The 27931-nt window shown below is 40.1% G+C and overlaps 1 long non-coding RNA gene across 1 annotated transcript in view; it reads right to left on the minus strand.

The window, feature by feature from the left end:
* LOC142829630 (uncharacterized) overlaps positions 1-27931 on the minus strand; it is a 202111-nt gene that overhangs the window by 173524 nt on the left and 656 nt on the right. The gene's annotated exons all lie outside the window — the stretch shown is intronic.

The following is a 27931-nucleotide window of genomic DNA, read 5'->3' on the forward strand; positions in this document are numbered from 1 at the left end:
TCTGTTACATGCAAGCAGTCCAAATATTCCAGGTCTAATCAAGCCTGTTCACAAAATACAAAAACCAAATTCTTAAGATAAAATAATTAAGGCTTTATATTTGAGCTGAGTACAAGAGACACAAACTGAACCTCGCATATGTTGCTGTGGTAATAGTGAAAACTTTATATCAATGCCATTTATCTAGGAGTGATAACATTCCGAATGCATTTGGTCCAACTGGCACTAGCCTTCTCCCTTCACACTCCATCTACTGTTGCTCACATCATAAGCAATGGTAGCTTGAGAGAATGAGAAAGAAGAAAAGGCCCATTACAAGTGAACATGCATGTATGACAAGGACATACAAGTATTTTAGGCCATGGTTATCAGACACTGTAAAGTCACCAAAAGAGTGGAATGTGGTTGAATAGAATTCTCTCAGAATTATGAAATCCAACTGTGTAGGCTGACACTGAGAGCCAGGTCTCATACAGAATGAGACAATATACAGATCATGAAAAGGATGTCATCTTCACTGTCCAAAGCTCCAAAATAAAATTGGCACTATGGCCACCTTCAAAACTCCCCTAAGGTAGTCATTGAGCTAGTATGGTGGACTCACCATCCATCTGGACATTAAAATAGCCCAGGACAGTATATCTTGATGACTAACACCAGCCAAATTAAAATTCAGGCAGCTCAACCTGCCAGATATATTTGGGTAACCTATATACTATTACTATTTCAATTTTATTTCACCATTATCCTCAAACTCAAGCACATAAAGCTAGATACAAGTTAACCATATTTTGGAGTAAAAGACACTACATATTTAAAGGATAAATGCTACCAACAGAAGTACACTCCTCAGAGAATTTACAGGTCACCTTGAACATCTATTTAGAGATGGCTGATATATTAGGGCACATCTACCCAGCAGGACTAAAGCTGAATTAAGCTACATAACTTGAGCTACGTCAATTAAGCTACGTCAATTGCGTAGCTTAAGTCGAAACAGCTTAATTTGGCTTTTGGCACTATCTGTACCAAGGAGCCGAAGGAAGAACACTCTCCCTTCAATTTCCCTTATTCCTCGTAAAATGAGAGTTACCATGAGTTGGAGTAAGTCCTCCAGTTAGACATTACATTGAAATAAAGGCTTATAGTGTAGACATTCACTGTGTTATTCCGGAATAATGTTAGTTATTCTAAAATAACGCTGCTGTGTAGACATACCCTCAGTGGCCTTGCAGTATCAAAGTTAATTTGATTTTCTAAATGGCAATAATTCAGCATTATAAAAAAACAAGACTGTTTACTGCATTGCATCACTTGAAATAAAATATATATGGTAAATTTAGGTACAGCATATCAGTTTTTATTATCGCCCTATGCAAAATTCATAAGATATGGGAAGTTAATGAGTTGTAGTTTTTTGTTGTATCAACAGTTCAGAGATATTTATTATTTAAAGGTAGAGTATCATTCTTACCCAAACAGCAACTTTCTTCTACATCTCATAAAAAAAAAAAAAAAAAAAAAAAAAAGTACACTCATTTTAACACACCATAGTAAAACAAAACTATCCTCAGTTACCATTCTTTATAGAGGCATCAGAAAATGTCTTATCACCACTAATGTACAAAAAGAAATATAGCTAATTTGGAACTGGACTGTACCCTAGATACTGTTCAAACAGTTTATTAGTAAATAAAATTCAAGTTTATACTCAAATAAGATTATTTCTGATTAATTTCTCTTTTCTTGTGTGTTATTGGTTTTATGGAAACGATGATTTTTTAAGTAAATCAGCAAATCCTGAGCTGTTAATGCTTTTATTTATGTGCGAGTCAAAAGGAAGGAAACTCAATCTAGTACCCAAACTTCACTTTGAAAAATGATATATTATAGTAGTATGTATTGTAAAACTCTACTAGCATCCAATGAAATATTATATTTGCTGTAGAAAGAACAAAGGAACTCAACTTTCACTAAGTGGAAATATTTTTTATGGCACTTGTGATTTATACTGTACTCGGTAGAGAACTGAATTTAATGGGGACTTTGTATTTGCTGCTATGAGGAAAAATAACCTAGAGGTGCATTTATTTTATAACAGGCCATACAGTAAGCTAATATGTGAGCTTTATAGCTCATTTGTTCAATGTGTAATGTGACTCTGAAGCCAATAAAGCCCATACACATTGCATTATATTCCTGTTTAACCAAGATAAATAAATGCCACTTCATTCTTATATCGTGCTTTTTAATCAGCAGATATCAAATTATTTACAAAGGGAGATCAGTATCATTAACCAACCCATTTTACAGAGAAGGAATTATGGTATTAGAGATTACTATATTTTTACTTACGCCAAGTTTTTACAGTTTACTTTTGCCTAACATCATTTTATATAAAAGAAATCAATCCAATCACAAATGTGTTCATTACGTAACAACACATAAAAACATATAGATATGGCAAATAAGTGATCTAATATATATGATGATCATATCCAAAAATAGTAGTGTCAGAAGACAATACTATTTTTGGATATGAAACTTGACACTAGATCTGGTTGGGAAACAGGAAATCGTTTGCGACTTGAAAAAAATTCTCTTTTCATTTTGACAATTACAATTCCCCCTCAAAAATTTTTTTCCAGAACTGACCATTTTCTGCAAAAGGATTAAGTTTCCAAAAAATCCCAACCAGGTCTACCCAGGTCATACTTCCCTTGGGGAAGAGAGAACAACCACATCTCAGATGTGTAGTCATAGTGAGTGCTTACTAAGCAGACAGGCTACATTTACAGTGCAGGCTTCTTGTGCAAAAAGTTTTTGCAGAAGAGATCTTTCACAAAACGTTCTTGTACAAGAGTACATCCACACTGCCATGTGCTCTTGTGCAAGAAAGCTCTGATGGCCATTAATAGAATGGCCATCAGAGCACCTGTGCTTTTTCTGATAGGTGTTTCTTGTGCAAGAAACCCCTGTTGTCAGTCCACACACACCTTTTTCTGCAAGAGCTCTTCTGCAAAAAGGCTTATTCCTCATAGAAAAAGGAAGAACTCTTGTGCAAAAAAAGCCCTGTCTTCTGACTACCTACTGTACTTTTTCTTGTGCAAAAATGCGCTTGTAGTGTGGACACTCTGCAAGTTTTTGCACGAAAACTCTGTAGTGTAGATGTAGCCCTAGCGTGGTGATAAGCGAGGCATAAGAACCTCAAAAGAATAGAACCCATTCCCGTGACCTTCTTTGCAGAGATACTGATTACTCACAGCTCCCGTTGACTTCACTAGGGCCTGCCAGTGGTCAGCACCACTTAAATTTAGGCTTTAGGTATCTAACATTGGACACCTATTAAACCCTGAAGCATTCTGAATTTATGAGCCATTGTGAAAACATGTATATATCCTTCCCCCATGCACTTGCCATCCTAAATGGCAAAGATGAAAATGATTTCCCATTCTATGTTCTCTTTCACCAACAAAGAGAAAGTAAGCAATAATTACAGCATGTTTGTGAAACTAGCTTACATCTGAAAATTCCATTCTGTGTAAAGGAAAAACTTTGTACACACAATGATCTCTTAAAAGCTTCCGGGCAATATCTGAGCAAGTTCCAACAGAAAACTTTAAGTCACCTCAGGAAACAAAACAGAATTAGATGTTTCCACATTAAGATTCGGACAACTGTTGATCGTCTTTCAGGATATTTTCTAAGTGTGTAATAAATACCTTACCTACATATCAACCAGAATAATGGCAAAATAATGGAATAAATCCCCTTCCCACTCTATGCAAATGTGAGTGACTCCATTGACTGACACACTAGAGTATTTCCTTTGCACAGCAGGACTCAATCTGGGAAGCCTACATAGGATGTGGCTGGTTACCAGCATGCTGCAGATCAGTGTTCCACAGAGTTCTGAAGCTGTACATAAGGGTGTACTGGGGATGAAGGCACAGCCAGTGGATTCTTGAGACAGACTATGAGCCACAGAACAAACCATGCGTCAGCTTGCCTGCCATCCTGAAGAGGAAATAGATGATGAAACAGATTCACAAACTGAGTTATGACCCCCACAGTTCTTTTGAAGAGCAACAAAGGGGACGTACAAACGCCACGCAGAAAATTCTCCTGGTGGTTAAAGGGGAAATTCCCTGCTGGTGAATCTGCACTTTCAGTTGGCTCCTAGTCTCTGCCTCTCCCTTAATGTATTTAGTGTGAGAAGAGGAAAATGGCATGGTGTAGTTCTGGTCTAACACAGCAATCTAAAAGACCTAAGCCAGTGGTATCAAAAAGTTATGGCAGCAACTTTAAGTGACCCTATCCCTCAACCTCAAAGCCTACACAATTTTAAAGATATTATAATGCACATCCAGAAAAGGAGCCCTTACATGTGTGCATGCCATCTTTTACATTCAGTTGTTCAGGAAATCTGAAAAATTCTGTGCCACTTTTGCAAATTTAGTCAGTCCAGCTTCAAAATTATATAATAGTATAGGCATTATAATTAGTTCTAGTTTAGATTAACTATCATTGTCTGGAAATAGGCAATTCTCATTTTCCAACTGTGATCCCAATGTACTGTAATGTAGAAAAGATTAATCCATCTTCAGGCTTAACTGCTGCTAACATCTAACTCCAATCCATTAGAAACATTTTTAGAGAATTTATTAATACCTCATCTATGGAAGCCTGTAAAGAAAAGTACAGCATAAGGCAGCATTTTACTATTACACTCACATTTTCCTATCCCGAATTACACCATTTGTTATGTTGTCTGGCTTAAATACTTTAGCATTCAGCTAAGAAATTGTAATCAGATAAATGGTTTACAGTGACTTAATCTAAAGCTTATTGACTGAATTCACCTGATGAATTAAACAGATAATTGAAAGGGAACAATAGAGCATTACAAATTTTAAAAAAGCTAAGTGAACACTGGAAGCACAATACTGAGATTCCAACTATTATGATCTTTTAAGTGTGGTATCCAGCCCCAATGGACCAAATTTTGTTATAGTGTTAAAAAGGACCTGAAATAAATTGAGGAAGCATGTTGGTAATCCAGGCATCTGAGATAAAAGGCTCATATTCAAAATGAGTGTAAGATCTATGCCATTGATTTAGTTTGCTCAAATCTAGGGTGCACCATCTACACAGCACCCTAAACTTGAAATAAGATATGCAATTTGCATTACACAAATTGCATATATTATTTCAAATCTATTTTGAAATAGCTTAATTTTGAAATTTGGCACATCTACACAGCACCAAATTTCTAAACACCACACTAGTTTGAGACATCCCTTAACCAAGGGTGAAACAAGGGTTACCAGGATGCCAAAATAGTGCGCCCATTATTTCGAAATAATGGGTGGCTTGTCTAAATGCAGGAGGATACTGGAGGTATCCCAAAATAACCTTGCAGCATAGACATGCCCCTAGAAGACAGCAGGGTCTTGTAGGTATTCACAAAGCCAAAAATACCATTCCCCATTACCGCAAACTCCATTTTCACCTGCTTGTTTTTCACCAAGTTGTAAATATGGTATCATTATAGATTCCTTCTTTTACTACCAGCTACATTATAACCAATACCACGAAGTCTGTTCTATCATCTGCAAAACTCTTAGCTGTGACTGGTCAAGCATATATTGTATAAATTAGGAAACTCAAGAATAACTTGCTAATAGAACATATTAGATTCTGGCTTTTCTTCTTGTATAATCTGCATGTTTCCTCCCTAACAGAAACAAGTAGAATATGTAAGAATATTACAAATACTTCAGAGGTGACAAGTCACATGGGGATTAACAAAAAAAAAATCCAAAGTGACTGAGCTGATTCTGCGGCATAGTTCTGCTTTCCCAGTTTTTAAACAAGTAACAAAACTAAGAGTTTAAAATCCATACATGCATTAGAGGCGGGGAGTCCAGGGCGAAAACCACTCAGCTCTTGGGTCACATTGTCTAGACTAACTGGGTTAAAGATTACAGACAAACAATAAAACATTTGTTTTAAGTTTATGCATGAAGAACTGAAGCCGTCTCTGTAGAAAGGATTTGAGTAGCTAATTGACTGCTGACTTGAGCCTAAAAATAACCTCAAGACTGCTAAATTTCATAAACAGCTTTGAACAGAACTTAATCTGATAATTAGAGTCTTTTTGCACAAACATTCTTAGCAGTTTTCAGCAAGTTTCTAACAGACACCACCACTCCTCCATACAACAATTAATTTCCAAGCAACCAAAGTAAGGTCCATTGTTAACTGCTTGAGATAAATATAAAAGTAAATTGATCCCAAATTGATCCCAAAATGACACCACAGTCTGTTAGTTGTGATGAACATTAGAAGTCATAATTTAACTCTTGTGTGTTGATCTTATTTGCCATGATGTTACCACCTCAAGAAGTTAGACTTTTCAAAGTTCACTAGCATGGAAAAATTTCTTTAAAAGAAATTCTCTGTAATTGTTCAGAGCTAACTCTCACCTGCAGTCCTTGGCTTTATTCCTGGATCTGCTATATCTGGATTCAGCTCTTACTGGTAGAGGAGTCTTTTGCTCCAACCTCTAGGCCAGACTGCCGCGGAGCAAAGCCGCCCAGGCAGCAGGACTCCCCCCGTCTGGGTGGCTTTGCTCCTGTCCCCCTGGTCTACTGCGGGGGTCCAGCAAAGCCGCTGGACCCCCCCCAACAGACCAGAGACATCCGAGCAAAACTGCCCAGGCGGCGGAAGTCCCCCCGCCTGAGCGGCTTTGCTCCTGCCCCCCTGGTCTGCTGGGGGGGTCCAGGCGGCGGCTTTGCTCTGGTGTCCCTGGTCTGCTGGGGGGGGGGTCCAGTGGCTTTGCTGGACCCCCCCCCCCCCAGCAGACCAGGGCGACAGGAGCAAAGCTGCAGAGCACGCCCGCAGCGGGACAGCCCGGGCGCGCTTGGGCTGTCCTGCTGCGGGCGTGCTCCACGGCTTTGCTCCTGTCCCCCTGGTCTGCTGGGGGCGGGGGTGCAACTAGTGCCCCCCCCCCCCAGCAGACCAGGCTTTTCTTGCCTACCCCTGGGGTAGAGCAGCTGGGGGCTGCCGGGTTGGTCCCGCAGCGCCGATCCGGTCCATCCCGGAAGCACCCCAGCTGCTCTGCCCCAGGTGTCCTGATTCAGCCGCTGCTGGTCAGTTTCAGCAGCGACTGAATCAGGACGCCTGGGGCAGAGCAAATGGGGTGCTGCTGGGTTGCTCCAGTAGCACTGCGGTGGCGCTACTGGACCAACCCAGCAGCACCCCAGCTGCTCTGCCCCAGGCGTCCCCAAGTCAGCCGCTGCTGAAACTGACCAGTGGCTGACTACAGCAAGCCCCAGGCAGAGTTGCTCTGCCCCAGGCTTCCTGGAATCAGCCGCTGATCAGTTTCAGCAGCAGCTGACTTGGGGACGCCTGGGTTTCTTAAGTTGAATCTGTATGTAAGTCAGAACTGGCATCCAGATTCAGCCGCAGTTGAAACTGATCAGTTTCAGCAGCGGCTGAATCTGGACGCCAGTTCCGACTTACATACAGATTCAACTTAAGAACAAACCTACAGTCCCTATCTTGTACGTAACCCGGGGACTGCCTGTATCTCTCAGTAAGGCAAGTCAGTATTACCCCTACTTTTCAAATGAAGAAATGGAGAACGATTAAATGACTTGTTTAAAGCCACCAAGCAAGGCAATGGCAAACCAGGATTAGAATATAGAGTTCTATGGTATTTGTCCCCTGTAGTGACTGGGCCACATAAAAATATGAGTTTGCTACCGCTTCTAGCAAAGGGACTGAGTGTTAAAGACCTTTAGATCGAGAGCACCTCAATTCCTGATAATTCGTCTAGAATCTGTTTATCATACTCATTCCATTAGAGCAGTGGTTCTTAAACTGCAGTTTGCTAACCCCCGTAAAGTTCATCTGGCCTGTGGGAAGCCCTGAACCTTGGTCCTCTCTGCCCCCTGTCACCTCCCACCCCATGGAGCTGGAGCACCACAGAAGTGAAGTGTCTCCGTTAGGGGCCACATCAGTGGAGATTGGGTTTTTTGAGGGGTGGGTCCACCTCTCACTTGTGTGGCCCTACTGACTGATTTTTCTGTGGTCAGCTCCCCACCTCTGTTAAGACAACATTGAAACCTTTTGCTTTAAACAAATTAATATTTTACTGTATTTAAAATTAATTTGGTAAGCTAACATGATAACGTTAAAGCGTGTCATCTCTAATTATTTTGATGAGTACTTCTTACCAGTTATATTCCACCTTATGTTATAGCTCCAGTAGCCTAATATGAATAATTTAGTATTTAAGGTATTTAGAGATAAGTGAAGACATTTTGTCATCATGGGTTGCTGGCTGGTGATCCACAGAAAGATTTGCCTTGAGAACCATTATATTAGAGTAAGAGTACAAGGGCACAATGGAATTTTATAAGTGTTTTAGATAAAAGTGGATGAGTAATATGACAAGAGGAGCAGAAGTGCAAGAAGCAGTTGCAGAAAGTTATGATTTGTCAAGACAGAGGCAAGATTTGATTGATATCCATGATGTCTAGTATCACAACCATTTTGAATAAAACCTGTGTGGAATTCAGTGCCACATGAACCTGTGAATTGTGCCTGAGTGCCATGCTTCAAGAAATGTCTTTGAGAGCAAGAATTAGATTTTTCATTTCATAAGTTCAGATTTCCTGTGCTATATGTGGGATTAAAAACAAAATATTCCAAGTTTCACACACAAGTTGAAATATGGATAATTCCAATTTTGACACACTGAATAAAACAAAGGACTATGTAGCACTTTAAAGACTTACAAAATGGAGCTTTCATGGGCCAGACCCACTTCCTCAGATCAAATAGTGGAAGAAATTGTCACAACCATATATACCAAAGGATACAATCAAAAAAAATGAACACATATGAAAAGGACAAATCAAATTTCAGAACAGAAGGGGAATGGGGGGGGGGGTAAATGTCTGTAAGCTAATGATATTAGAGGTGATAATTGGGGAAGCTATCTTTGTAATGGGTAAGGTAATTAAAGTCTTTATTCAAACTTAGGTGTAAAGTGTCGAATTTAAGCAATCCTCTACACTTAAGTTTGAATAAAGACTTTAATTACCTTACCCATTACAAAGATAGCTTCCCCAATTATCACCTCTAATATCATTAGCTCACAGACATTTACTCCCCCCCCCCCCCCCAATTCCCCTTCTGTTCTGAAATTTGATTTGTCCTTTTCTTATGTGTTCATTTTTTTAATTGTATCCATTGGTTGTGACAATTTTCTTCCACTATTTGATCTGAGGAAGTGGGTCTGGCCCATGAAAGCTCATCACCTAATAAACCATCCTGTTAATCTTTAAAGTGCTACATAGGCCTGTTTTTTGTTTCAGCTACACCAGACTAACACGGCTACATTTCTATCACTATTCTGAATAAAACAAAGTAATTTTGAAACGGAAAACCAAAATGTCTCCAAAAGGTTGTAATGTTATATTATCAAAATGCTTTTCCTCTGCCCACCCTCATGTTTTCCTCTTTCAAAACAAACTTTTGTTAAATTAGACACCTTTGCAAAATATTTGGCTTTCTACAAGCCCACATTTTTTGGCAGAAGAACATTCCATTAGAAAATTCCCCACCACCTCTAATAAATCACTCTGTAGATAGCAAGTGTTTATACACATGCACGCTTAGTTTAATTAGTTTCAAGGTGAAAACTATCACAACTAATTAATATGAAATAAACCCTACTGAGACCCAGAAACTCATAATTCATATAAGCCAAGATTCCTGAACTAAACTAACTTTCCAAGAATCCAAATGTGGTCTGTGAGAAAGCAAGAATTACTCTATTCAGCTATAGGGTCATTATCGTGAGACTACCCTTAGGAATTATTGGTGAACTATGCATGGCTGTATCCAGTTGCAGTTATTTAATAAACTAGGGATCTATGTCTATATATGGGGATAAGGAAGAGTAAAGAAACATGTGTAATAGCAAGAAGACCACAGAAGAAGAATCTAAAACCAAAACAAATTCAACATGAACAGAAAAAAAAATGTAAATTGAAAAGATTGGTATACTGCATAATACGGTAACATTTTCAGTGAGCAAATAAACTAGACAATAATGGCAGCTGTTTTGTATTATGTAGCTGTAACAGTCAAGTGAATATGTACAGGTATAATTCTCAGAAAGTAACAACATTCATATCTAGTTATAGCTCTTTATGGGTTGAATCTGATTTACAAAAAAGTCAATGTAAAATATGGTTAAGATAAGTTGAAAAGAGTCTCAGTGGAAGTATATGAAAGTATTAGTTTGCCTTGTTAAAAAAAGTCATGGTGTCATAAATTACTCTCTGCTGTGAGAAGCAAAGGAGTCTTGTAATCAGAACTCACTTTACTAGACTACAGCTTAAAGGCTTTGCTAGACAATTAAAAGAGCACTGATGAATAAGTGTGAAAATGAATGCATGAGGCTCTGCAGGCTTTCTATTTAGTGGATTAACAGCTCTCCGTCCATCAAACACTAAATCATACCTGAAATTATTTTTTAAAGAAAATCTATGTTACTGTCAACTGCCAGATATATAAACATTCCTTTAACATGATAGCTACCAATTTTATTAGAAAATGTAAAAGTCTCTACACATTCATCTAATAGGAACCATATGCAGAAAGAAGGACCAGCACCAGCTAGGTGGCTCTTTTCACCTACTGAGCCTTCTTTTCCCAAGAGCTAATACATTTTCATTTTCCAGTGGAGAGAAGAATTGGTGTTCACATCAGCATCTTTTTTTCCCCACTGATGATGGAAAATGAGCACTTAGCTAGGTTGATTCCAGAGTGTAATTACCAAGAAGAGCACTGGCAAACAGTGTGTGCAGCTGGTTATGAACCCTGCTTAGGAAAGTTAATTTGTCAGAATAGACTAAAGTTATATCATTCCAAAACATCACTTGTATTACAAATGTGCAGAGGGAAGGAAAATTTGAATACAAAATTAATTAGCTTAGTGTTTATGACTTTAGAGAGCACATTGTTCTTCTAGCCATTATGTTCCAGTTGGATATCACATTTTAAGGGAAGAGTTGAACATTATACTGTGCAGCATTATCATGCTGAAGAGACAGTTTAACCTTTTGAAGGCCTGAGCCTTGGATACACTGAGCACCTTCTACAGAACACTGCTCAAGTCTCAACTCCTGTTGAAGGGAGATGAGGACACTTAGTGCTAAGTGACGGTGCTCAGCACTTGGTAGAATCAGGCTCAGAGAGAAAAAAGGGAATCGTGAGTCTTCTAAGCCAATGGGAATACAAAACTGAAGTGACATGGACATTAGTTTGTCCTAGCATAAAACCAAAGCTTTGTTCTGGGTACTATAGTATGTCTCAAACAATTTGGCTCTTAATGCATTCTTTCGGCTTTTCCTTCAGAAGGAAAGTCTGCTAAGGTAGGAAATCTACAAAATACAGGCTCTACTTATGACTCATTACTATTGTTTCCTTTAACTTTTCTCACCATCTCATCCTGCGCTATTTCCCTTGTTCTCATGAATGAAACACACTAGTGGAAATGTCAATGTTTTTAAAATCTCTATTGGTAACATTCTGAGAAATTTAATGAAATATTTTCAAACTGCACTATTAAGCTAGAGTTAAATGCAAATTTTTGTTTTCCTTTACCCCAACAGTGGGGTAGGGCAAGCTTGCTTTCTTGCACAGCATAATTTCAGATAAACAGTGTGAGCATCGGATTTCAGTGGTGGTGCACAAATACACAGAATCCTGTAATGCTAAGAGGTCCCACAATACCATTACACTAAGAAAGAAAAGTATATTTAAATATTCTGATTGTGCAATTTGTGGTACAAATTACTGAAATTCCAAGGCACCGTTCCAGCCCTACTTTTGTCTGAAGATGAGAATCCATGATATTTAAGATTAGTGGGAATTAGAGTCTAGGTGAACATTTAGGAGACACATAATCCCAGGCTTTTTACCATAGCCTATAGGCTAAATGAAAACTGGAAGCTTATTTTCCCCTTTACTATCCAGAGTTGTGTTCTTTGCTTCTTATTTTATGGAACTGTCATTAATTTCAGTTAAAGCGTTTGTGAAAATAAGCATAGAAAGCAAGCTACAGGACTAGATTTTGCTAGGTGCTGAGCATCAACTACAATTTGTTGTGAGCAAGACATGAGAAGTCTTTCTTCCACTTTAACCAGCACTAATCAGGCCTCAGTTGGAGTATTGTGCCCAGTTCTGGGCACCACATTTCAAGAAAGATGTGGAGAAATTGGAGTTGGTCCAGAGAAGAGCAAAAATGATTAAAGGTCTAGAAAACATGACCTATGAGAGAAGACTGAAAGAACTGGGCTTGTTTAGTTTAGAAAAAAGACTGAAAGGGGACATGTAGCAGTTTTTAAGTATCTAAAAGGGTGTCACAAGGAGGAGGGAGAAAAATTGTTCGCGGCCTCTGAGGATAGGACAAGAAGCAATGGGCTTAAATTGCAGTAAGAGAGATTTAGGTTGGACATTAGGAAAAACTTCCTAACTTTCAGGGTACTTAAACACTAGAATAAGTTGTCTATGGAGGTTGTGGAATCTATCACTGGAGATATTTAAGAGCAGGTTGGACAGACATCTATCAGGGATGGTCTACATGGTGCTTGGTCCTGCCATGAGGGCAGGGAACTAGACTTGATGACCTCTCGAGATCCCTTCCAGTTCTAGTGTTCTATGAATTTGTTCCTTCACTGACTTTATTGAGAATTAGTACTCCACATTTCATAGCACAGCTTTATACTCCAATTTCTTCCTTTATTAAATTGGTCATAATTTTAACAAACTCATCCATGTCTTCAACCTTTGGGGTTAAAGTAAAATTAATTTCTTCCCAGCATGAGAGGGGGACAGCACCAGTGGTAGATGAAGGGAGACAGGTGACCTCCCCATGGGTACATCTACACTAGCCCCCTAGATTGATTTAGTGAGGCTAATGAGGGTGACCGGAATTGCAAATCAAGTCTGGGATTTAAATATTCCGTGCTTGATTTGCATGTTCCCGGTCGGTCGCCATTTTAGAAACTGACTAGCCCAAAGTAACTGCCCACGTCTACACGCAGCAGTGAAACAGGATTCCAATTTAAAGCCCTAACTCGAGTTAGCTGGTATTCCTCCTGCAATGAGGTTTACCAGCTAATTCGAGTTAGGGGCTTTAAATCGGAATCCCATTTCACTGCTGCGTGAAGACGCGGGCAGTTACTTTGGGCTAGTCAGTTTCTAAAATGGCAACCAACTGGAAACATGCAAATCAAGCACGGAATATTTAAATCCCGGGCTTGATTTGCAATTCCAGTTGCCCTCAGCCTTACTAGATCGATCTAGGGGGCTAGTGTAGATGTACCCCATGTGACTCTGCCATGCTCCCAGCCTTGGGTCCCACACATTCTTCCCCTTCTCGTCCCATATTGTCCAGACTAGGGGAGGTACAATAGCTGGAAGAGATGCTGGCAGTTTTGCTGCTCTCCCCACTCTTCTCCTTTCCCCACTGGCAAGGACAGAGGCCCCAGCCCTGTCCCTGCACTTCCACGGAGATGCCTCTCCTCTGGTTCCATCTGTGAATCATCAGCTCTGCCAGAGGGGAGGACTGGGGGTTCTGCTCCTTTCTCCACTAGCAGGGGCAGCAGGAAAAAGCAGCAGACCACTGGCAGCTCCTCTGGCTGCTGCACTGCTGACAGCCCCCACCCCAGCCCTGTTCTGCAGGGCTACTGCTGTACAGATGCAGCTGGAGGAGAGGTGGCTCTGGGGAGGGGCTGAGCACAGTACAGTGTCTCTCCGTTATGCTGTATCACCTATGGGCCAGTACAGCATACTAGATCTTGTTGGTCACTGTGGTCCAGTACAGTGAACCCAGCCATACCAGTTTATTTTCACCTCTAGCACCACAAGTTTCCTGAGAGGTAGCAAATGTCATGGCCACTCTGGTTGGGTTTTCATTAGGGAAGAAATAGTGACAAAAAGCCAGGATATGTTCTTAGCGCAACTTGTTGTATACACCCCAGCCTTGAACAGAAGTGATCACAAATAGTACACAAGTGAACCCCTCTTCCAGGAATTTCAGCTTAAACACCAGTGCCAAGGGAGTAGCCCTGTCTTAAGAATTGACTCAAATTAGAAAGACTAAAGGCAGAAAGCAAACTCTTCTGCTGTTCGTTACCTGTATCCTAAGGAAAAATACATCAGAAAACACCACCTCCGCAGCATTTTCTTCATAAAGTAAAGTTTGCTCACACACCAAGAAAGAATTTATAAGACTATGTATGTAATAGCACCATCTGGTGACCTGATTTAAGAACAGTTTATCGGGGAAAATATTCTAAAGCATAAACTTGTTTTTACCAAAGCAATTTGGTATGCTCAGAGTTTCAGGAATCTCCTTCCTAGGACAGATCACCTTAAATTATTCATGTAACTTACTAGCAGTGCAGTGTTCCATTTTTACTGGATTAAATTCATTTCAGAATTTGCCACTGATACTTTTAAGTTTCCAAGTGGCTAGAATTTGGATCCAGCATCGAACTCTTCCAGTTCTCCTGCAGCACAAGCACTCAGACAAACTGAGGTCAGGTATTCAGTAATGAGCAAATCTTAGGCAGTCTAAAAATACCTCAAATGTTTTTCCTATTTTGTAGAACATTCAAAGAGTTGAGTTCAGAATTCTGTGTTGGTACCGCCACAAACATTCACAAGGAAAGTTAAGAAAGGCATTTCATTTTATATATTAAGGACCTGAGTGAGGCCTTATTTCATCTACTTTTCTGCTGTACGTGTGACAGCTGCCATTTTGTCTAACACCAGCATTTAAAACTAGGGACTCATAGGGCTTGAGTGAGGGAGACAGCCTCTCCAGCTAAAAATTATAACAGACCCACTCCCTCTGTACATTCAGGATACAACATTAAACACTGGGTTACATCCTTCCCTTGAACAGTAATAGCTTATCCCAAACATCTAAGGCTCACGTTCTTTCTGGATTAGAGCACAGAACAGTGTCACGTAACACAATGGCCAATCGGTTACTTATTCAAATCTCCATCTGACTTCAGTGAAGCTATGGGATCCCAATGAGAGAGAGAGAGAGAGAGAAATGTTAACTTCTTACTGTGAAATGTTTACCATCAAGCCTTTTACAATATTAAAGCCATTAACAGAAAGATCTGAGAATATTCAGGAATGAAATCTGAAGATTACTAGAATCTAGACAACTCAACTGTAACACAAACAGTATTGCTTAAAGCTATTTGTCGGATACAAAATGAAAGATAGTGTAATCTATCAACACTATAATAGTAAAATGAATGTGAAGAGTAATTCCAGGCCTATTTAACTGTGTGTACCTATAACAATCATTACCATAAATTAAAATAGGGTCTTTCTGTGCAGTTTGTTACAGTTTACTTGAACTAATTGGTTTGCAGGGCTTTCATCATTCCTGCCTTCCAAATTTTCTTGTCTGCAGGCAGTCTTGAAATATTGTCCTGTTTCATGTGTACTTTTCTTTCTGGATATCCCATGTCCATTGCAGGCAGAGCAGAGCTTTAAATGTAATTATTACTCTAGGGTTTCTTTCCTTGCCTTCAATGTTTTATTCAAACCATAGAGGGTAACAATTTGGTTGAACTCCTTGCAATCTTCACTGCTGTGTGAGGTCTGGCTAAAGGGATGCTTTCTATTTTTCAGAACATTCAGGAATGTCTTAAGATAATGCAGAGATACTAAAGTCCAAATTATTCTGTAGACTTGTCAAGAAAGTACCACTGACAGTTTTGTGATAGTCATAATCTGCTACATGCAGTTTTCAACAGACAGTAATTAGTCATGTCATTTCATATACTGTAAAAAGACTTTTAAAAAATGGTTGCAGTATTTATTATAAAGGAGGAAATGGTGCTTTATCAGTATGTTCTACTCTACTTGTCCTCCCCACCATTATACAGAACTCCACCCTTGTATAAACTACTGAGCCAAGCTATCACGTGTAAAAGGTCTCCTCCCAATTTGTTACATTTCCAGCATGTTATGCTCTTACATTGTACCTATACTTAGCACTGAGATTAATTTAATGGCTTTAGGAAGCATCCAGTATGTCTGAATGTTTTCTGATGCATGGAACTAATCTTAATCTCTTGGCTTCATTTTGACTGAAATTCAAGAATACTTCCCCAGTGGTTAAGAGTCTGAAAAAGGTTAATATAGCACTGATGTTAGCAAATACACCCCCCTCCAAAACACACACCGTATTCTCAAACTAGCTGTTTCATGCTCATTTTTGCCTTTGTTTGTATTGTGCTATCTGAAGATTAAGTTGCAGCTGCTTGCTTCTAACTTCACACATGCAAACTGTGAATGGTTTTAAATCAACCTTTAATAGCTATTGGCCTATCTGAAGAGCAAAATAAAGCCTGATGGTCTCAAAAATAAATGAGCCATCATTGATCAGAAGCCCACTCTCTCTGGAGACTGCCCCAAAGTTAGAACTGGTTGACATTTCAGATGAATACTTTATTCCATGAAAAAAGTTCAGCCTGAGGCCACTCTTGTATTATACAGATTTGGTTTAAAAAAAAAAAATCAGGAGGAGCGGCAGGAGATGTTAGGCACTGTTTATAAAATACTTAGAGGAGTGATAGTGACTAGTTCCTTATAAACTTTAGTCTGTTGGTTAGAGCATTCACTAAGTACATGGGAGACACCTGGTTCAATTTCCCCAGCTGCCTGACGTAGGAAAGGGTATAAAAAAATGTGAACAGTCATTGGGCCAAAAAGGAGAGAGAGAAAATGACTTTCTACACCAGTGGCTAGCGTGGGCGGTGGGTAACACAGGCAAGGGAAGGCAATGCCTTCCAAAACTGCCCACACTCTGGGCTGGAGCCACACTACTCGCAGGGAAAGAGGAGGCTAAGAGGCCTGAGTGTGTTCAGAGACAGAGAGTTATCTGGGTTGGGGAGTGGCTACTGCTGCAAGAGCCGGGGTGAGGCTGCTGAAGGGGTGGAGCTTGCCTTTCCCAGCTGGGCAGTCTCCCACTGCCCACAATAGACATTTTCATTCAGACCCCTGTGATGCGAAAACCCCAAGCTCCCATCCCTGCTTTGATCACTGCACAGCAGAACAGCTTCAACAGGAGAAATTGAGTACCCCACAGCCAAATAGCCCAGAACATAGTAGTTACTGTGCAGCAGCTCAGGTAACCCTCGTTCAAATCAGGCAGGGGGGGAATTGAACCCAGGGCACCCACAATCTAGGTGTGTGACTTATCCACTTGGATAAAGATTGCACCTTCTCTGGATGCTTTGTAAACCTAGCCCTTCATTTCCTTTGCTTTCTAAAAATAGAGTCAAAACTTTTCTGGTTGACTGATTCGTTTAATTTCTCAGAATTTTCAGAGTCTATTTGGGTCAACCAGTTTTTTAAACTACCAAACAAAAAACAAAGCCAGTTCCTTAACCAAAGTGACCTCAAACATCCCAGGGCAACACTGTTCCATCTTTGTTAGGACAGCGCATCTGTGAAGAACTCAGTCCGCCTGCGTCTAGATTGGCATAATTTTCCATTAAAAGCATTTTCGGAACAGAGCATCTAGATTGGCACAGATGCTTTTCCGCAAAAGCACTTTTTGCGGAAAAGCATCCATGCCAATCTAGACGCGCTTTTCCGCAAAAAAGCCCCGATCGCCATTTTTGCGATCGGGGGCTTTTTTGCGGAAAACAAATCTGAGCTGTCTACACTGGCCCTTTTGCACAAAAGCTTTGCTCAAAAGGGACTTTTGCCTAAACCGGAGCAGAATAGTATTTCCACAAGAAGCACTGATTTCTTACAGTAGGAAGTCAGTGCTTTTGCAGAAATTCAAGCGGCCAGTAGAGACAGCTGTCAAGTTTTTCTGGAAAAGCGGCTGATTTTCCAGAAAAACTGGCCAGTCTAGACACAGCCTCCTTGTGTTGTTGTTCAAAGAAAGTTGCTTACATAGCACCTTCCATCAAAAAATTTCAGAGTCAAATAACTGAATTATTAAAATTTGTACAAGAAGTTTCACAACTGTCCCGATATTACTTAAAAGCTATGCCTCTATTTCACCACCTGTAACCTGTTCAGAGAAGTCTGACTCCTGACTTCAGCTCTGGGTTTTAGACACAAAACCATCCTTCCTCTTGTAACTAATCTGTGGTAAAATTTTAGGAGTGCATAGTTGATGTGAATCCCAACTATCACTACATGTTTGTAGTATGACAAAGGCAAATGAGAGGCTATTACTGGTGAGGCAAGCATTTTGGTTTATTTCTTAGTGGCCATATAGGTGCTATTTATAAAAATCTATTTGGCAAAAGAAATAATATTCACATTAATAGCAATGGGACCAAGCCACAAAATTCAGTTCCAGTTTAGACCAAGCTCAAAATCTGGGGTTGTGTGGATGCGAGCTTTTGTTTTGGACCAATCTCCTGCCATTCTTCTCACATTGCTGCATTTTAATATCTACCAGCTATTCACATCTGCTAGTCAGACATAACCCAGCTTACTGTAAAAAAAAAAAAAAATCAACTGTGATAAGAAAACTTAAATCACTATTTTAATTCAAAATCTTAGGTGAGGAAATTACTGATATATAACTAACACACCGTATTTCAACTTAAAATGAAGGCTTTTTCCTGTAGAGTGAAAATGGATACTTCTTGAGCACAACTGTTTTCTAAAGTGAAGGAGTGACACCTGCTGGTAATATTTATGTGAATTGGCAAAGGTCTCCATTTTTATGTAGTATTTTAAACTGTTTCCACTGTACTTTTGAGTTATAATATAGTGGCCCTTTTTCAAATGTTTCTCTAGCAACTTTAAGAGCTAGCTTACTTGAAAAGTAGTTCCTTAATTTAGGTAGGCAACTTCAAAATCCCCCAAAAATGTGTCCAGAGAAAGTTGAAACCATGAAAATTAACCACCATCCAAATGTTTACTTCTTGTACTAACCTGTCTTCATATGTAGAATACATAAATGCCTGATAAACTATTATACCTCATGCTCTTCAAGCTACAGAGTAAAAAAAAAATGGACTGTTTCTCTTGTTTAAAACATTTTTAAGTCAGGCTAAGAATATCTGGAAAATATAGTTTCCAATTGGAATAATACATGAGGATCCTTCCAAAATATTCTAAGTTGGCAAATCCAATTAATGAGCACATAAATGAATAATTGGTTCCCTCTGTTGTGAACCAATTATAGCTGCATCTGCTGATTCAGGTGTCAAATTTCACTCCAATATCTTTATTGTGCAGACAGTTTGGATTCCCCAACTACGCACAAGTAGTCAAAAATAATGGGGGAAAATCTTGGCCCCCATCAAAGTCCATGAGATCTTTGCCATCCCCTTCAAGGGCCAATCTCTTTTATGGGTCATCACTTCAGTTGCAGTAGACCTACATACATTTCTATAAATCTATAATAAGGATGAATTAGCCTTAATATCAATGAGCAGTGGCATCTGCCGCTCACACACACCTCCCACTGAGCATCCTGCCCCACTCTTCTCAAGCAGGTAGGGGTATAAGCTCTCTCCCTGTAGGATGCCACCACTGTTGGACCCGGCCTGCGCATTGAATGGAGGGAGGGAAGAACAGCCGCCTGGGCTGCAGCCTGCAGAAATTGCTGTATGAGTTGAAGCACAAACTGCAATAGCCATAGACTGCCCAGAGACAGCTCCAGCTCCATGCCTGGCAAGCTGAAGTGTCCACAAGGTCAACCGCAGCAGGCAGAAGAAAAGGCTTCGCTGTCCCTTAAGGAAGTAGGCAAAGGAAAAAAGCCTGAGACACTGCTGCTTAAAGGGATCCCTCCCCCGTACAAGAGCCTCAGACGGCCTCAAACAGCAGCCACATGAAGTAACTGCTGACCTAATGCCCTGCCTGAAGTGCTTCTGGGTGCCTTAAATGCGAGTTAGCGTCCCATCAGTGCGGATGCGCTATTTTGATGCGCGTTTGGTGTGTAGATGTGCTATTTCAAAGATATCTTCCAAAATAGCTTGTTTTGAAATTAATGTGGAGTGTAGACATTGCATCAGAGATTAACAAATAATATATATTTGTTAGTCTCCAAGGTGCCACAGGACTGCTTGTTGTTTTTAAAATTACAAATTAACAAGGCTATACCTCAGACTTGTTATTCTGGATATCATAAAACAGAACTCCTTGTCTTATCTAAGCTACATCATTGAATGAACACTAAAAGATAAATGGATTTCTTGGGGACCAAAAACCTGATCCAACTCTTACTGATGTACCATTCAAGTTAGTGGGAGTCTAATAACTTTAATGAGAGTTGATTCTAGCCCTAAATGATTATGGGTGTGCACAGTCTGCAATAAAGGTGAAGAAACTACCTAGGTTTTAATACCACATCCATCATTGTGGTACCTGAGCTCCTATGAAATTAGGAACTGACAGTACAGCACTTCAATTGCTTTGATAAAGTATAGTTCATAAAATAAGAGATTGTTGATACTGAGATCATCTTACAACAGTAAAAGGGTCACCCTCAAATTACAGTAAGAAGAAAAGATATCTTAATAGGGGCCATCTTTAATAACGTTTATGATCACTTAGACCCACCAAAGGTTACCTAGCATGTTCAGAAGCTTCAAGGGGTAGTTGAGTTAGTCTGTTACAGAAAAAACGACAAATGGTCTGGTAGCACTTTACAGACTAACAAAACATGTAGATGGTGGTATGAGCTTTTGTGGGCACAACCCACTTCTTCAGGTTACCTGTGAGCAATCTATGCTTTCCGTGTAACCTGTTGGACTATGTACCAATTAAGAAGGGCCTGTACAAAATATCACATCTTTACCAGATGGATACTGGTTGTGAACATTTTTAGTAACCATTTCTCAATGTTCCCTATTTCTGAGTGTTATACCTGACAAACACTGCTAAACAGGGTTACTCATGTCCCTGCTCTCACTCCAGAACACATTCTGCCTTAGACTCTGATCTAGCAACATGAAGTGAATGAAGCTATGTGCTGATGGAGGGACCTGCTCACAACAGGTTGCAGGATTAGAGCACTGCAAATTAATGAACAACAAACAGTTTAAAGTGTACAAACATAAAACTGACCATGCCAAAGTTTGAATATTACAATATCTTGATTTCATACGGCTTTTTAAAAAATCCCTCACAGACTAGTATAACAAGGATATAAAAGAGATGGTGAGAGTTTGATACATCCTCATTGCAAGTCAGGGCAGAAATATTATACTCCTGATACAAAGCCCATGGAAGTCAATCAAGACTTGCATTGACTTTGATTAACATTACATCAGGCCCTAAACTACTATTTCTGTACAAACTTAAACAACAAATAGCCTTTAAGGTGCTGCTAGACTAACAAAACATGTAGCTGGTATCATGAGCTCTTGTGGGTACAACCCACTTCAGATGAATGGAATATCAAAAGTCCAGTTCCAAAATAAATAGTAGGTGATAGGAGGGGGAGGGGGGAAAAGAAGGAAGGGGAAAGTCAATTTAGAGGTCATGCTAAATGAAGCAGACAGAGAATGTACAAATTGTTCTTAAGTACCCATTGTTTGTTTGTTTTAAGTCATTAGGATGTGGAAGGTAGTGTGCTAGCCAGGTGATGTCTTTATTCATACTTTTATGATGGGTCCAAAACCTGTAACTGAAGTTAACTTCCAAGGCTTCCTGTGTATTTGGCTTGTGGAATTGGCCTGAAACAACATGGTGACTGAGATCCATTAATGACTGCCCAGCCAGGTTAAATTTTTTGCCAACAGGTTTCTGTACAGGCAGTCCCCGAGTCACGCGGATCCGACTTACGTCGGACCCGCACTTACGAACAGGGCTCTCTCTCCCCGGAGCTCGCAGGCAGCAGAACCGCCCAGAGCGCAGCGGTCCCGCCACCTCGACCTCTGGGGTTAGAAAAGCTGCTCCCGGTGTCCCTGGTCTGCTGGAGACGGTTCCCAGCAGACCAGGGACACCCGGAGCAAAGCCGGGGAGGCGGAGGGGTCCCGCGCCTCTGAGGCTTTGCTGTGGCAAAGCCGGGGAGGCGCGGGACTCCGCCGCTGCTGCAGCTTTGCTCTCGGTGTCCCTAGTCCGCTGGAGACGGTCCCCAGCAGACCAGAGGCACCGCGAGCAAAGCGGCAGCGGCAGCGGAGTCCCGCACCTCTGAGGCTTTGCCAGAGCAAAGCCTCAGAGGCGCAGCAGCCCGCCGCTGCGGTTTTGGTCCCCATGTCCCTGGTCTCCTGGGGGGGCGCAGCTAGTGGCCCCCCCCTCCCCCAGCAGACCAGGGAAATGTGAAGCAAAGCCCCGGGACTGTGGTAGAGCAGGTGGGGCACTGCCGGTTGGTCCCACAGCACCGCTACTTGGCACTTCTGAACCAACCCAGCAGCACCCCAGCTGTTCTGCCCCAGGCATCCTCTAGTCAGCCGCTGCTGAAACTGACCAGTGGCTGACTACAGGAAGCCCCTGCCCCGGGTTTCCTGGAATCAGCCGCTGATCAGTTTCAGCAGTAGCTGACTTGGGGATGCCTGGGATTCTTAAGTTGAATCTGTATGTAAGTCAGAACTGGCGTCCAGATTCAGCCGCTGTTGAAACTGATCAGGTTCAGCAGCGGCTGAATCTGGACGCCAGTTCCGACTTACATACAGATTCAACTTAAGAACAAACCTACAGTCCCTATCATCTACGTAACCCGGGGACTGCCTGTATTACCATTTTGAGTATCTAATTTGTGTCCATTAATCCTTTGTCATAAATACTGTCCAGGTGGCCAATATACATGGCAGAGGGGCATTGCTGGCATAGATCACATTAGTGCATGTGCAATTAAAGAAGCCTCTGACGTGGTGGCTGATGTGGTTGGGTCCAGTGATTATACTGCTTGTGTAGACATGTGGACAGAGTTGGCACTGGGGCCAACTGCAGGAGTGGGTTCGTGGATGAGCATGATGGAGGTGTGTTGCCTAGTTTCTGGAAAAAGTGTGTTTGAAGATAGGGGGTTGTCTGCAGGCAAAGATTGGCCTGTCTCCCAAGGCCTGAGAGAGTGAAAGGTCATTTTCCAGGATAGGCTGTAGACTGTTGAAAATTTGTTAATGTAGGTCCTATGATGACAATAAAACATTGGTCCGGTTATTAACTACTCACAGTTAACTTTAATGACCTCCTTTTGCTCTCAGCAGGTATTGCATATAGCATTAAAGCATTTAATTAATTGGAATTACGAAATTTAACAATGATGTTAGTCACTGAGAAACTGATTGATTACTCAACAGCTTATCTGTTGAGAGTACCTTAGGAGGCAACAAAATACATAAAGAAAGCCTATTTAGAAGAGGCATTTATCAAACAGAAAATGCCCAGCTCATCTCCTCGGCATTCTTTAAAAATCTGCACATAGAATATTACAATTAACCAACATTCTGTAAATGTACGAGAAGTATTTTCTTGTCATAAGAGAAAGCAATATTTGCACCAACACAAGAAATAGCTATTAGCCTCAGAATACACGTTAAAAAAAAAAAAAAGAAAGAAAATGGGCCAGTATTTACTCCATCTCACACAGAGAAGAGGAGCTATATTATTTTACATGTATGTATTATGTTATATTGATGTTACAATTAAATGTGACTTTAGTCACTGTATGTAGAGATATGATCTCTGTTTTTCCTGGAACACTGTTAATTCCGGGGTATCTAACCCTCTCCTATAAATGTGATCAGTAATTGAGTCTTAGTCATTATACCCAATTAAAAAAAATATTTCTCTTGGAAGACAGGAATTGTGTGTTATAATCCAGATTAGATAAAATGCTTCCCAGTTTCCAGAAAAAACAAAAAAACACTTTAAACATTCAGTTCCACCCTTATGAACCAAAGAGTTCATTGCTGTCCAGTGGCTACTGACCAGAAATAGTAAAAGTGTTAACTTTCTTTTCCAAAGCTCATGGCTCCTCATCCAGGATAGATTTGGTTCTCACAAAAATGAAAGCGCCTCAATGTACTTAGATTTTAAATTATTTGATTACACACAAATACACTCCTGCCTAGAAGCCAGTCATGCCAAAGACTAGACCCAGACAGACATTCCCTTCTTGCATGCTAAAATAATCTACAAGGGCATATGTACATCAATATTTTGACAATTACAGAGGGCAATACTCCCATGTACATTTTAAAAAGCCCTGTTCTATTGAGTTTTAATAGTAATAAAAGTGCATTTCATTTTCTGTATGACACTCATTCAACTCTCCAGGAAGGGATGGCTCCATTTTGTTTATAAAGAATTACAAATTACTCTCTTCCCCACCAAGATTTGCAAGAAGAATTTAAAGTTATTTGTTAGAGGAGTTACCTGTATGTACATTTTGGGGGGCATATTTAGTCAAAACGACAACAAGAAGATCCAGATGCAGTTCTAAGTTGCCACCTTACACCTATCATCCAGTGCCCAGGCCTGCTCCCCCAAAACAGTGTTTTGAGTTTTTAAAAAGTCAGATGCATGTTTTCAAAAATAGGCCATCGTTCTAAAGTGAGGACTATTCTACCTGAAATTGTAATGACTGAAAAAAACATAGGAAGATCTTTATAAATGGTAATGCATAGGATGAAATCCTAAAACACACACATTGTTTGGAGAGCCAGAGTAAGGAGGGGGAAGGGAGACACATACAATTTGAAGCAGAGATATCAACAGATGAATTACTTTTAAATGGGGCCTTCCAAAAATCTCTTGAGCTTGGTGGTTTTAGCATCAACCTCTGCCGATCTTTTCAGGAGCTACGGAGTGTATTGAATCCTTCAGATCTCTCCTTATTCTCTTGGGGAAAGAATATTGCTCATTCATGAGCAAAATCCAACATATCTGTATTCCTTAAAATAATTCATAGCAGTGTAGCTTATGTTGGCCAAATATCAATCTAGACAAAGAAATACCATCACCAGTTTTAGCAAATCAGCTACAGGTTGGACCGAACTGGTCCAGCATCTTCGGGACCTGAACTGTCCCAAAGGAGAGAGCTTGCTGGATCAGGGAAGGTCAGCCTCTCTAACAACAGACTCCAGGCTCTCCCAGGATGTGTCTACACTACAAAGTTTTTTGAAAAAAAATGGCCTTTTTTAAAAAAAAAAACTTCACCTGCATCTAGACTGCTTTCGTGTTCTTTTGAAATTAAAATCGAAAGAAAACAGGTTTTTTTGAAATCAGTAAGCCTGCTTTTATCAGAAAGAACGCCTTTTTTTCTAAAGAGCTTTTTTGAAAAAAGGCGTTCTTGAACACAAACAGGGCTTTTTTGAAAGAGATCATGGATTGCCTGGGTGCTCTCCTTTGAAAAAAGCAGACTGCTTTTTTGAAACTCGAAAGAGATCTTCTAGACAGCCACAAGAAAGAGGCATTTTCAAAAGAGCTTGTTCGAAAAAGCCTCTTTCGAAAGAGGCTTGTAGTCTAGCCATATCCCCAGGGTCTGTCAGCAGATTGCCAAGCTCTGCTGCCACGTGTATCACTATTATATGCTGTTCTCTACAGATTTGTAACTATGCCTCTTTTTGTTTATCTGATGGAAAAAGAGATAAATTTTCAAATATCCTCTTCCAAACAGTACAGAATGGCCAGTTCCTTCAGCTGAGTTTGCTCTTAGGAAAACTTTTGGGAAATGTGCTATCAATTCAGGTTTCCAAAACAAACAGGCTTTCAATCCAAACCCAACCCAGGGAGAAAGGGGATTTGTTTCAACTTTTGTTTGTTTGAATACAATGCGCAATGGTTGAAATTTGAGTTACCGCACCTGTGCCACACAGGGGATAAAAGATTGTATTTGTATTGTACATTGAGAGCTCAGCCGTGCAAGTATTTATTAGATGGTACTATGCTTGCTAGCCTGAACAGTCTCATTGATTTAAAAAACAACATTTTTTTGGTTTGTCTGGTCCAAGTCACTGAACTGACAAAAAAATTGGTTTCCTAAAGTTTTGGGATGCCAACACCTTTTCAGTACATACAGAAACATTTTCTGTCTCACAGTTTCAGGGAACTTTATGTTCTGCTTGTCTAGCCTTCCGCTAGCCCCATCAACTTTATGCCATCAAGCTTTGAATATTATGTGCACATTACAGCCTAGGGTTTCGATCCTTCAAACACTTAATCCAAGTGCTTAAATCTACGCATGTGACTAGTTTTCACTGCCTTCAATTAGTATTCACATGCCTAATCTTAAGAGTATATGCAATAGTGACTGCAGGATAAGGGCCTATATTTGGTCCTTGAACTTTTTTTTAAGTCAGAGCAACATTGCTTTTTGGATACAAGAGAGAATTTCAGCAAAGCATCCAGAAGCAAGCAGTTTTAATCTGTTCTAGTTTCAATTTTACTGATGCTGTAGTTTGCATATATTTTGACTCCACAGTGGTTATAGTTACCAGTAAGTTATCCTATTTGTTGTCCAAATAATCATTTAGTATTTGCAAATAATAAGCAATCCCATACAGAGGTTCCACACAAGACAGGAAACATTACTCCGGGGAATTTGGACTGTGCCTTAGACTGGAGGATTTTGCTCAAACTGAATCCAAATATACAGTTAATGGTATTCTCTAATAAAAGATGTCATGGGGAGGGGGATTATTCAAGTGTTAATACTTCCATTTGTAATGACTTTCAGTGTCTCACACTGTATTGTCTATTTCTAGAAGAAGCAAAATATTCTCATTCAGACCTAGTTTCCAAGAATGCTGAACACTATAACTGAAGTAAAGCAGAACAGGAGATGTTAGAGCTGAGCTCTAACGAAAGGTTAGTACTTACTACTTTCTAGTCAGAACCAAGTTTGAAGGCCATTTTATTAAAATACCACAATTCAAGATGAGTGATACCCTCATAGCACATATGGCCCAAGTCACATGTATAGATTAGGAAGTATACTCACAAGCACTAAGTAAATGTAAATTAGGAGTAACAAGCTCAAAAATGTACAAGAGAGATCCAAGAATATAATAAGCTCAAGACCAACTCAAATAGCTGGATGTGAATATACGATTTTAACCATGCATACCAATCCAAGCAATTTTATTTAATAAAACTAAGGAACATTCTAACCACTGAAATCAAAACTAGTAAAAAAGAGAACATTGGGAAAAAAGTTACAATAAAAAGCCATCATAGTTGATGACTTAGTCAGTGCTTTACCATTTTTATCCTGTAACTTTATAGTGCCATCTAGCTGCAAATAGTCACACATACACAAGTTCAATGGAAGTTAAAGTCACTCCTTAAGTTTTCCAAAGAGCTTGGCAAATGTTAACTACAAGACTGGACCAATACATTTCTTTCACTAGCAGAAAAACTTCCCAAACTGAGACCAGCCTTTAAAGAAACAGCCTTAATCTCAGGACAGTTAGAGGAGCTCTCTTTCCTAAAAACTCCTGTTGGAGCAGTGGCTCAGATCATCATCCCTTTATTACTCCAGAATGAGAAGAAGTCCTGATAATTTAGAGTGCTTGCAAAAACAAACAAACAAACAAACAAAAACACACACCACACCACCCACTTCTCTTCCTGAGACCAAAACAACTCCACCAAGCAACCAAAAATCAGCAGGAAACCTGAAGGCAAGTTTGTCAGAATGCAGCATTGGGCAAATCATTTAGTTTCCCCTTTGTAAAATAAAACTGGTCAATGGTACCTGATGCCCATGGGGCTTACTTAGAATGCCTATACCAGAGCCTTTCCACACTCCCTTGGAAAGTGACCAGATCTTCAAAGCAACCCACTTACACAGGGTACTAGTTGAAGAGTGTCATGAGGAAGCAATTTTATATGGGATAAGGGAGGCAAGGCACGGGGAGGGAAGAGCTATGAAAAAAAATTAAGTTTA

This window comes from Pelodiscus sinensis, chromosome 4, assembly GCF_052426305.1.
Source record: "Pelodiscus sinensis isolate ZL-2025 chromosome 4, ASM5242630v1, whole genome shotgun sequence".
Classification (NCBI taxonomy): Eukaryota; Metazoa; Chordata; order Testudines; family Trionychidae; genus Pelodiscus; species Pelodiscus sinensis.